This window comes from Sparus aurata, chromosome 10 (assembly GCF_900880675.1).
Source record: "Sparus aurata chromosome 10, fSpaAur1.1, whole genome shotgun sequence".
Classification (NCBI taxonomy): Eukaryota; Metazoa; Chordata; class Actinopteri; order Spariformes; family Sparidae; genus Sparus; species Sparus aurata.
In genome coordinates this window covers 9120162-9132838 of record NC_044196.1, presented here as the reverse complement: position 1 = coordinate 9132838, position 12677 = coordinate 9120162, and the positions used below count along the sequence as shown (strand labels likewise).

At 38.0% G+C, this 12677-nt stretch overlaps 1 long non-coding RNA gene across 1 annotated transcript; it reads left to right on the top strand.

Moving 5' to 3' along the window:
- The first annotated feature begins 10211 nt into the window (after positions 1 to 10211).
- LOC115588994 (uncharacterized) lies at positions 10212 to 12628 on the top strand. The gene is made up of 4 exons (XR_003985439.1): positions 10212 to 10248; positions 10371 to 10386; positions 10480 to 10553; positions 12070 to 12628. It is a non-coding gene; the product is annotated as an uncharacterized LOC115588994 (long non-coding RNA).
- The last annotated feature ends 49 nt before the right edge of the window (positions 12629 to 12677 follow it).

The window sequence follows — 12677 nt, the reverse complement described above, 5'->3', positions numbered from 1 at the left end:
CAGTGTAGTAGTTGTGTAGACATGAACTTTGTTGCTGTTTGTCTTGGTTCAGATTGGAGGATTATGTTAAGTTTATTACTCAGCTAGTTACTTACGCATTAGTTTGTGCACACGTACCTGGACAATGCATGTACAGTATATGATCACAGGTATTATGTATATAGCTGTGGAATTACATGTATTGCTTATTTACCAGGCCTTTATATATTGAAGAGGTTTTTAAATGTGTTTCCCACCTCTGTAGCTCTGTATATCACAGAACTGTGTGATACTGTTGATTGAAAAACAATAGTTGTCACTGATGAAACTCCAGCTGGATTCTGTATTTGATTCTGGTCTAATGAAGTTTTCATCTTTATTTCAGTGCTGAATACACTCCTGTACGGACATGCTGAAGGTGACTAATTATCTTTTCTATATTTCTTGATTATGTTTGTCCTGTATGTCACCTGCTGTATCACTCTTGATCACTTGTTTTAGCAGCTGTGTTTTTCCATACATGTGTCATTTTACTCAGTACACATTATGAAATGATTGGATTAGTGCTCAGTTGTTCCGGGAAGCTACTTGGAAAGTGTAGCTCTGCATGATGTCACTGACTTCACACTGGAATAAGTTTAGTGACTGTTAAGATACTTTAGTTTGGTTCACTGAAGCTGTGTAGAAACAGCTTTTCAAACTGCTTTGTTAGAAATTAAAATATCAAATCTAATCCTAAATTATAACCGAATGTTACACAAAAGTCACAAAAATGCCACTCAGGTGAGTTTTACTCCAAAAGAGTCAACTTTGACGTTTAAACATAAAGAAAAGAGCAAGACAATAAAGCTCACTACTCATGGGGAAGTGCAGAATGTCTGTTTGGTTTTGTATCTAATGTCCAACAGACACTTGCCTTCCAAAAACTAGAGTCCAGATGAGAGCACAGCTGGTACAGTAAAAGAGGACAGAGAGGAGAAGCAATGGTGAAATAAAATAATAATAATAATTATTATTATTATATTATTATTATTACCACAGTATCACAGTTTCAATGCTCATTGGCATAATTTCTGTACGTCTTTAAATTTTATTTCTCTATATTCTCTATGTATGAGTTATAAAATCACTCTTAACTGTATCCAGCAGCTCTGTAAAGTTATTGTTACTGTCACTGAGTTCAGCACCAACAGTGTAACTTATTTATGAGATATAATCAGGGGTGCACAAAACTTTTTCAGTGAGTTGCTCAGTTGAGTACTAGGAGATGGTGTTTAGTACCCACCCCATATGTAGCGTGGTCTTAATAAGTGCAGTTTTCCTCACTGTCCTCTGCTTCAGCTCCCTGTATGGTAGATGATGAAGATGCTGCAGACTCACCTCCCTGTCCTTGGTCTAGCCTCTGATTAGCTGTCTCCATCCACAGGTCAACAGCTTGCTTTGGGTCAAATGTCTCTGTGGTCTGCTTTGACAGGTGAATGTGCATCAGCGCTGAGAGACGAGCATGTGACAGATGAGATCTGTACTTGGTTTTTATTATGTTGAGATGTGAGAATCCCCTCTCACAAGCTGCACTGCTTGGCAGTGTAATAGACAGCTTAACCACCTGGTTGATGTTGGAGTAAGCATCTGGGTTACTTGTATTTACTATTTGGACCAAGTCATACACAGAAGAGGCTCCCAGGCATTTGCCTGCCTGCTTTATGTCAGACTTTGGCAGAAAAAGAGGACTCAGATGTAGGTTGGCAGCGGTAAAGACAGGTTTTATTTCCTGAACAGTATCTACTGAAGACAGAGTGACAGAGCAATAGGCTATGGAAATCTTTTGTCCAAAGGACAAACAAACAACAAACCACACTACAAGAACAGAAAACACTCCCGCAGGAGGAAAAGTAAATATAACTACTATGATCCTGTCAAACACGCTCTATGAAAACTTGCAAACAAAAATCACTCAGAGAGGAAAATGCACACTGCTATAAAATTATCTACTCTTACTATGCTGAAAAACTTTCAAACAAAATCGCTCCAACAGAGGAAAATCAAAACGCTATGAAGAAACTGACTGAACAAACAAATGGCTGACCAAAAAATTATTAAATCAAAATCGCTCTTCTATGGAGGAATACTATTAAATGAAAACAAAACTTGGCAATACTTAACTTGATCAAGGCAAGGCTGTGAACGAAGGCTGAAGTACTTTACAGGACAAACAAAATACTCTGACATTGAGGACAGGGCAAGACAAAGAAACCATCGTGCTTTCTTTAGCTGGTTTAACCTGACTTACATGAAACGTCGGATGCACTCATAGGGACCGGGGCAGACGAAGCCAAACAGCTGCAGGACCCACATTATTAACCCATTATTTTCAATTCGCCAGCGAAAAGGACAAGAACGTAAAACACACACTCTGCGTTGGTGAAAAGCTTCTGTCGACTGCAAAAAATTCCACTTCAAATTAAAAAAACTGGTAGATCCTGAGTTTTACCCCTGTCCAGGATGTACTAGACCAGCTCTCCGTTATAAAGGGTTAGATCCCTATAACCTATAAAAGGTTGCTAAAAAGTGGGAATTTTAAATAGGATTTTAAGCTGGTAATGAGGAGACTCACCTAGCTTCTTGACACCTGACATGAATAGCCCTTGAGTCAGATACGGCCACCAGCCACGCCCGTTATGGCAGCTCTCCGGTAAATTATCAGTGCACTTGGTATGGTGCTAGGTTTGATTTTAAGGGCAATTGGTAAACCCTAAGGGCCTGTTTCAAATTGGTGGGCTAGAGTTACCTTTAAGAACCTTTAAGATATTATGCACACTTAACACCTGACTTTTACTTCCATCAAAGACACATAAAATCAATGTCCACAACTTTAACTTTAACTATATTATGTAGGTTTTATTGCATAGATTTCAGCAAGGGCAAAACATACAGCGCAATACTTATTTCAATTACTCTCAATCATTATCAAAAATACTAATTGATAAATCACAATACTTTAAATAACAAATTAATCTAAAAGAGCTGAGGCCTGTTTAGAAATACTTAAATTTAGGTGAGATGGAGAGGGTCAGGTCTATCTAATGGCTTGCCTTTCCCTTCCTGCTGAATTCCAAGCCCTTGAAGCAAATCACCACCCCGGCCGGAGGTCTCGTAACTTCCTCAAAGTCCAAACTTCACACCAGCAGCGTGAACAAAAGTATTCCTTCATCTGTTTCTGCTGAAGATTTCTTGAAGTCCTTTCTGCGATGTTTAGGCTGCTCACATTCTCCATCTCAGATGATTCTTCAAGGCTTGAGCGAGTGGAAGAATGGACTTTTGTCCGAGCTCTGTTGGTCTTATCCCCTTCATTTCAGAGGTTGGCTTTAGTTTTGTCCATATTTGGGCAATTTTTTAACATCTCTTCATCCACTGGCTGATCACTTCTCAATTAAGATTTCGTAATACCTTAACATGCACCGGTCACGATCTGTGCCCGTGCCCAACGTGTAATCAGGTTATGACACATCCTCTCGGCCTTATGCTAGCCCAACCAGTTCTTTAACATTTCATCATGAGCTCAGCTCAACATCTTTTTACTGATTTATCATTAGCTTTCCAAACTTTAACACGTTGGTTTTAATCACATTATACACTTTTCCACCACATTCACAACAGTTTTACATGTTCCAGTTTATCAGGTTATTTAGACTATGATCAGTGCAAGTGAGTGTTTTCCCTAACCACAAATTGTACCACTTTCTTGTTCTCCCTAGCAACCACATTTGCCCTTCCTTGCTTTACTTTTAATGCTTCAGCATTCCCTTCATTACTTTGCTAACATTCTTAACACATTTGATTAATTAACTAATACCCAATTAAAACCATAATCATTCAATCAATCAATTCTTTTACTTTGCAAATTCAGTATTTAACTCTTACTCTGATCCTCAGAGACAGAGTGACAAGCTGAGTGCAGTTCCCTATTTTACACAGGCAACATGTACCCCTCCCTCTTTCACTTCCTTATTCAACATTTCATTCATAATGATAAAAAAATGATTATAATATATTTTCTCTTAAATGAATATATCGCAAACATAATGCAGCAGGCCAAGCTTTAACATGTTGTAGAATCATCTCTACAACATGTTAAAGTGTGTGTGTGTGTGTGTGTGTGTGTGTGTGTGTGTGTGTGTGTGTGTGTGCATGCATACTGATATCTCTCAGCCAGGAGTAGATGGATCTCAACTCTTCTGACAAAACGCATGAGTATTCTAACGCGTTACTTTTGTTTATAGGTAACGCTGTAACGTAACTTATTACTTTTAATTGATGGTAACGTTGTAACCTAACTTTCCAAAGTAACTATACCCAACACTGGAACCGACACTTCCATTTCATTGTCTGGGAACAGAGGAGGCTGATAACCTAGGGCACAATGAAAAGGGGAAAGACCGGTAGCTGATGTAGGCAACAAATTATGTGCATATTCTACCCAAACCAGGGGTTTGCTTCATGACGTCAGGCTGGCTTTTGCTTTGATGAGTTGGCAAAACTCTCTCCAGAACCGGGACACAAACTGGGGCCCCCGGTCATAAACAATGTCTCTGGAAAATCCATGAACTGGAAACACAATGTTCATCATAACCTCACCGTTTCCTTGGCAGGTGGTAGTTTCGGTAGAGCGATGAATTTGACCATTTTGGAGAAACGTTCAACCACGGTGAGAACCGTGGTGTTACCTTGTGAGACCGGGAGCCCTGTGATGAAGTCAATCGAAATGTCCGACCACCATCTGGATGGGATAGGAAGGGGCTGGAGAAGCCCCATGCGGGACCTGGAAGATGTCTTATTTATTTATTTTTTTAATTTTAATTTATTTGCACAAAACAACAAAAAAATAGATAAAATTAACAACTTGCAGAGAAAGCAGATTGTGCAGGTGTGGTCAGAAAACCCGGTGGGGCTTATAGAGTGAATCTCACCTCCTTACTTCAATACAACATTAATAAAAAATAATAATCCACAACATAATAATAATAATAATAACAATAATAATAATAAAACAAACAACAATAATAACAATAATAATAATCAACAAAATAACCAGTAACCCTAAAATAATTTACAGCATAAAATCAATATACAGAAGATAGGAATAAAATGTATGTATGTGTATGAGAACATGTAAACTTAAGCATAAGTACAGTATATCAAGTCAGGTTCATCAAGAATATCCTAAGCTTATGTTTGAATTGATTTACAGAAATAGACTGGGATGAAATATGAATATATCTGTTCCATAGTTCTGCCCCTCTGTATCTTATAGAGAATCGACAGAGTTCAGTACGGAACTTTGGGAGATGTAACCAATTAGCCTGTCTTGTATTGAGTTTATGTACGTCACTGTTAAACTGAAAAAATGCTTCACAGGGCAAAGAAAACTGATAATGCTGAAATATATTTTTGAAAATAAATACGCAAGTTAGATATTTGTTTAAGTTAAAGACTGATAAGATATTCAGTTGTTTGAACAGAGGGGCTGAGTGACCAGACCAGTCACTGTATGTAGCAATTCTGCAGAATCGTTTTTGTAATATATAAAGTTTATGCAGATGGGTAGGGTATGTAGCTCCCCAAATTATATTGCAATATATTAGATATGGATAGATTAAACTATAAAATAGAGTTAGGAGAAATTTTTGATGAACCAAACTTTGAAATCTACAAATGATTCCAATAGATTTCGATATTTTATTACAGACAAAATGAATATGACTCTTCCAACTTAAATGTTCATCAATCAAAACTCCAAGGAAGTTTGTCGAGGAAACCTGAGTAATTGGATTATTTCCTATGGACAGACAAATGTTAGAATTACAGTATTTCTTATTTTTTGAAGTAAATATAATAAAATTAGATTTTTTAACATTAAGAGATAATTTATTTAATTTAAACCATTTGGAAATATTATCTAAATCATTATTAGCTTTGCCCATAAGTACAGATAAAACAGTATGTGAGAAAAATAAATTAGTATCATCAGCAAAAAGTACAGGAAACATAAAAGATAATGCTGCTGTCAAGTCATTGATATAGATAAGAAATAAGAGTGGTCCTAAAATAGATCCCTGTGGGACACCGCAAGTTAAATTAGCTCGCTCTGATACAAAGCCATTAATGGAAACAAACTGTTGTCGATTATGAACATAATTATAAAACCATATACGAGTTGTTCCAGAAAAAACATAATGTGACAGCTTTTGGAGTAAAATGTCATAGTTAACAGTATCAAAGGCTTTGGATAAGTCAAGAAAAATCCCCAAACCATATTCATTATTGTTAAATGCAGTATGAATTCTGTCAACCAGTTCAAGCATAGCCATATCAGTAGAATACTTTTTCCCAAACCCGTATTGATGTTCATAAAGAATATTGCACTCCTGGAGATGTTCCATCATTCTGTTATAAACCAGTTTCTCTAAAATCTTTGAGAAACATGGAAGGACAGAAATAGGGCGATAATTAGTAAAAAGACTATGGGCTCCGGATTTTTACACAGGGATTACTTTACTTTAGCAATTTTGAAGTTATTGGGTATTATTCCTGTTTCAAGGGATTTAGCAAAGATATAAGTCAATGGCTTGATAATGGTGGAGCTAGTATTAATAATTAAGCTTGACCTAATCTCATCATGACCAGCAGCTGAATCTTTCAAACTGACAATTATGTCCATAATTTCTTTCTCAGTAGGACGATTAAAGTTCTGTATAGAAGGATAGCAACCATTCAAGAACTCTGATGGAGACCCAGCAATATGATTTATCCTCTGAGATAGAACTGTGCCAATATTTCCAAAATAATTATTAAAAGCACATGCAATATCAGAAGGGTCAGAGTATTTTCTATTTTCATCAATAAACTGGGAAGGAAGAGTAGCTGAGGCCTTTTTCCTGTTTAGGAGCTGATTAATGATCCTCAAAGTACTTTTGGTGTTATTTGAGGCCTCATCAAATTTGTCTGAAAAGTATTTTTTCTTTGCATTTCTAATAAGATGATTGTTTTTGTTTCGATAAGTTTTATAATTATCAGTATTCAGTGGAGATGGATTACTAAAACATTTTTTATACAACCTATTCTTAGCTAGCAAAGACTTCCGGAGACTTGGGGTAAACCAGGGTTTTCTGGTAGAACTATTCTTTTTTGTTTGTTTACTAACCAAGGGAAAACACTTATTAAATACAGCGTTGAAAGACATAAAGAAAGATTGATATGCTTGTTCTGCATCATCATAAGTATATACATCATCCCAGGAAATGACATCGATCATCATCTCAAATTGGTTAAAATTTCTTTTGTTGAACACTCTAAAAACTTTCTCTCTTTCCTGATAACTAACTGAGGTCACTGACGCAAGATGAAATACAGGAAAATGGTCAGATATATCAGAATAAAAGACACCTGCCTTCCATAAATTGTTAAAATAGTTGGTAAATATCTGTCTTATTCTTATGTCTTATTCCGTGCACAGACTGAACATGCCTCGATGTACTACTGGACCTCCGGTTCCATAACCGCCCAGCAGAACAGACAGAATAGACGGTTATAAGGGCAACCTTTAGATGATGGGGCTTAGCTTGCTTTACCTCATTTTCTATAGGCCAAGTCACCGCTCAAACCACACAGTTCAGTGGAAGGATGGTTTCGGGTTGCTTGGTCTCTGGCTCTGGATCGAATAGGTGTGACAAGACATCGGGCTTATTGTTTCAAGACCCCGGCCTGTAAGAGATAGAAAAGGAGAAGCGATTAAAGAACAGCGGCCACCTGACCTGCCCTTCCGATAAACTAAAAATGTTTGTGATCTGTCCAGACAGTGAATGGATGTTCGGCCCCCTCCAACCAATGTCTCCACCCCTCCAAATCCATGAGTAATTCTCGACTGCCGACATCATAGTTCCGTTCAGCTCTTAACAGCCGTCTTGAAAGGAAGGCACAGGGATGCATCTTACCGTCTGTCTCCAACCACTGAGATAATACCGCTTCCACTCCCTCGTTTGACCCATCCACCTCCACCACGAATTGGCACTGTGGGTGTGGCAGAGTGAGAATGGGAGCTGTGGTAAATCGATGCATGAGGGTCTGGAACGCCTTCTCAGCTTCTGGAGACCAGCGGAATGGCACCTGAGTGGAAGCAAGAGCATGGAGAGGGGCAGCTATTGCCCTGAAGCCTCTGACACCGCTTATAAAAGTTAGCAAATCCCAAGAATGGCTGAACCTTTTTGCAGCTGTCTGGTGTAGGCCACTCTGCCACAGCGCTAACTTTAGCCGGGTCCATCTGCACTTTTCCAGGAGCTACAATGAGGCCCAGGGACGAGACAGATTTGGGATGGAAAACACTCTTTTCTGCTTTGACGTATAGATGGTTATCTAACAGTCTCTTAAGAACCTGGTTAACATAGTCTGGGTGGCAAGTTCAGGAGAATAGATCAGAATGTCTTCCAAGTAAACGTACACAAACTGATCAAGAAAATCTCTCATAACATCATTTATCATCGCCTAAAATACGGCAGGGGCGTTGGTGATACCAAATGCCAGAGTATACTGTCAGACTTTGGCAGAAAGTGATGCAGTGTACTGGTGTGAGTCTAGATCAGGAAAGTCTACTAACGCAGTCAACATTACTGTACAGGGTATGATTTCATTACATTGTGTTTTTCTTTGACTTATTATTTCAAACATCCCGTTGTGTGTTGAGGAGGACAGCGCACTGACATGTTAAGAGTTCTGCCCAACACTCTGCTTCATTATCTCTCCACTAATTAATGGTTTTCACTTAATAAACATAGTTGAGTATTTAATCACACTGTGATTTTAACCATGTATAAATATAGAATATAGATTTGTGGCTGATGTGTTCTTCATTTTTTAGGTCCATGATCACTATTTAAAGTCCAGTGTGAAGGACTTATGGTTACACTTTCTACGAAACCCATTCTTATAACGTATTATGATGCGATCATATTACGGTTATAATTATTTATAATTGGTATTATAATTACTTATACCTGTTCATGATGTGTTATAATAACAATTATAAACAAATTAGGATGTTTTTTTATAATGTTTTATAAGGGTTCAAGCATCATAATGTATCATAAAGTATTATACCTAATCTGTCATGAACGCATTATAATCACTATTATTATGCTTTATAACGTGATTATAATTTATTTTAAGTGTTATGTCAAATAATGGCCGTATGAGAGGGTATTATGCTTAAATAAACCATTATAAGCAGTCATTGGATGCCACCAGAGTGTCTTTACTTCCAATGACCGCTTATAATGGTTTATAACCACTGTTTAAGCATTATACACTCTCATACGGCCATTATTTGATATAGCACTCTTATAAAACATTATTAAAAAAACGTATAATCTGTTTATAATTGTCATTATAACACGTCATGAACATGTATAAGTATATATATTAATATAACACCAATTATAAATCATTATAACTTCATTATAACCGTATACTGATCGCATCACAATGCGTTATAGGAAGGGGCTTCATATAAAGTGTTACCGGATTGGGTGATATTTAGCTATGAGTTTACAGATTCAGCCAGCTGAAAGGGTTCTTGAACATTAGACACACAAGGTGTATGAAGATGAAATGTCACATTTTATGATCACTGTTAAATCAGTGACAACAATGTAAAAGAAAAAACCCAGTATGTCTTTTCTCATCTCTCTACATCAGCTCATTCTCAAGTTCCTCAACCAGCTGATCTCTGACTGAAACCTGGTATTCTTTGACTGTTTAACAGGTGGAGATATGATCCTGCTGAGCCCTGCCCGTCCTGTGACTGAAGGACATTCTGTTAGTCTGAGCTGCAAATTAAGAAGTCAAACATTTGACTCCACTGTGTTTTTCTATCACAATGAGAAAGTCATTCAAAATGACAGCAGATGGGAGTTAAAGATCTCTGCAGTGTCAAAGTCAGATGAAGGATTCTACAAGTGTCAACACTCAGGACGAGAGTCAGCACAGAGCTGGATGTCAGTTCAGGGTGAGTAGGATTAAAACAGTTGCTGCATTTTCTTGTAAACTGTTTGTTTTTGACTGAGAAATAAATTCAGATTAATATTGTTTTCCTATTTATTCCAGCAGTGTCCAGGCCTGACAGCTCTTCAGTTCCTGTACTGTTGATTGTTGGGCTGGTTTGTGGAATCGTTCTTTTTATTCCTCTGCTCGTTTTGTTTTGCTACAGAGCGTCCAAGGGTGAGACCTTCCTCTTCTATTATTACATGTTCTTTAATTATTCTAATACACACACATACTCTGACCTCATGAGAGAGAACAGCAGTATAACAACCATCTAACAACAAGTGTCTCTTTCACAGATCCATGCTTCGTCAGGTAGGTGCAACACTCTCTCATTTCATGGTGAACGTGACATCAACTCATTTTTATGTTCCTGTTTAAATGTTCTGCTTCTGATACGTGTTGTAGAACAGTCCAGTCTGAGAGCACCAACGCAGATCATGTGGATGACAAGAATGATCATTGCTCTGCTCTTCTCCACGGTAAGCACTTAAACTAATCTTATCAATCTAATCTTATATATTATACAGTGGGGTCCAAAAGTCTGAGGCCATTGAAAATCTCTAATATTGTCACGTGAACCTGGAAATAATCAGAAAACGTGAGTTTGAGCATCAAATCATTTCCAGACTCAATCTTTCTAAAGGGGCAGCGCATGTAACAATACAAACTGTGAAACACTTGACAGAACCTGGATCAGTTGTATCCAGAGACAGACACAAAGTGACCACACCATCAGAAGATCAATAAATCAAGCTTCACTCTCTGAAAGATAGAAAAGCAACTTCATCACAGATACAGAATTGGATAAACACACACAAGAATCCAATCAGGAGAAGTGTGACAAAGGAAAGCTGTCTTGTAGTCGTCTCAAGGATGATCAGCCGTTCCTAAAACACTTCTTAAGGCCCCCACACACCACCCAGACTCAAACCAACAGCCAACTGCCTTTATCCGATCAGTCCGTTGCCTCTTGTCCGCCCCGTTCGGCAGAAAAGTAGCATTGAACACACCGCTTCAACGTGCAGCCAACTCCATGTTAGCATGCATGTTCTGCGCTTATGCACGCAACTCTCTTTACTTTTGATCAAAACAAAATTTAACTATTTCAGACAAAAACAGCTGCATACTAAACATGCAGCGAGGCATTACCAAACGAACACTGATTAATTTGTCCTGAACGGACACAATAACAGCTAGTCTCGTGCCAGTACTGCAAAACATGAACACAAGAAATGACGGAACGGAGTGCGCAGAAAAACAAAGAGCACACAGTATTCTGCCCCTCCCACACACACCGCTGATTCACTAGCACACAACCAATCAGAGAATCCAATGGCTCAGACGGCCAACGGCCCACCTCCTCAGACTTCGCATGTTGAATCGGATCAGACAATGCCCGCATGGCTCCAACAGCTTTCGACGCAGCTGAACACACCGAACAGATTTGTTTCCGACCTCGTCCGAGTCTCTCCAAACGCTTCAGACGTCCAACGGTTGTGCCGGTGTGTTCCTGCCTTTAGTTGGTGAACAAGACGAAAGACTGGAGGTGGGTTAAGAAACACCAGAATTCTGCAAAGAATCAACTTTGAACTCAAACTGTTAAGCTGATATTATCATTTTGCAGAATAGAATTGTTGGGTTGTCTCAGTATTTTTGAGCCTATAAAGACATTTTAAATGATCCAGAGAATCTGAGGTCTCACATGATTCATTACTTGTTACAGTTAAAGTGATTAAACTCAACGTATCTTGAAATTTCAGATCAGAGGCCGTCAAGTAGCTGAGCATGGTACAGTTTATACCTTTTATTCACCATGGACCTGTCAGAAATACTATAAGATAATAAGACTATTAATTGTCAATGATCCATGGGGTGGGGGGGCAGGAATTGAGAGAAACAGCGGAGGAGAGAAGAAGAGAGGACAGTGAAATGTGATAAAACATGTTGATCGTGACATCGTCCTGAGTCTTTTTGTTGACTTTCTGTTTCTTTCAGCTCAATAAAGAAATCTGCATCAACTAAACCAACAGAACAGACGACAACATGAAAAACTCCATCTGTACTTTGACAGCTTCTCTGTGATCACTGTGTGCAGCTGTGCTGAACAAATAACACACACAGCTTTTTGTAAAGTTAATCTAACAGCAGCTCATTTAAAATAACTGTATCATATGATTTTAATCTTCTGTTGTATTTGGTATAAAGAGTTTAGATCATCACATATAATCATTGAAATGTTTGGCTGTTTATGTCCGGTATGTTCTGACACCTTTGTTGTTGTTTGTTGTTGCAGAGAACAAATATTATGTGTGGACACTCGGTACGAGGTGATAGTGCCACTTTAAAGTCAGCTTCTTTTGTAGCTTCTGATTAAAAAGACATTTTCAACATTTAATGTATTTTATGTGAAAAACATCCTGTTAACACACAAGCTTCTTCTGTCATTTTAAAAATGCTTGATATTCTCTGTATTTCATGTTTTTATATCTATAAATGTATTTTCAAAACGTGGTTGACCATTTTCTGCATCAATAAACTTGTTCCATCAATAAGCTGTCAGCAGTGTTCCTCATAGATTCAGAGGGAACAAAAGGAATATAACT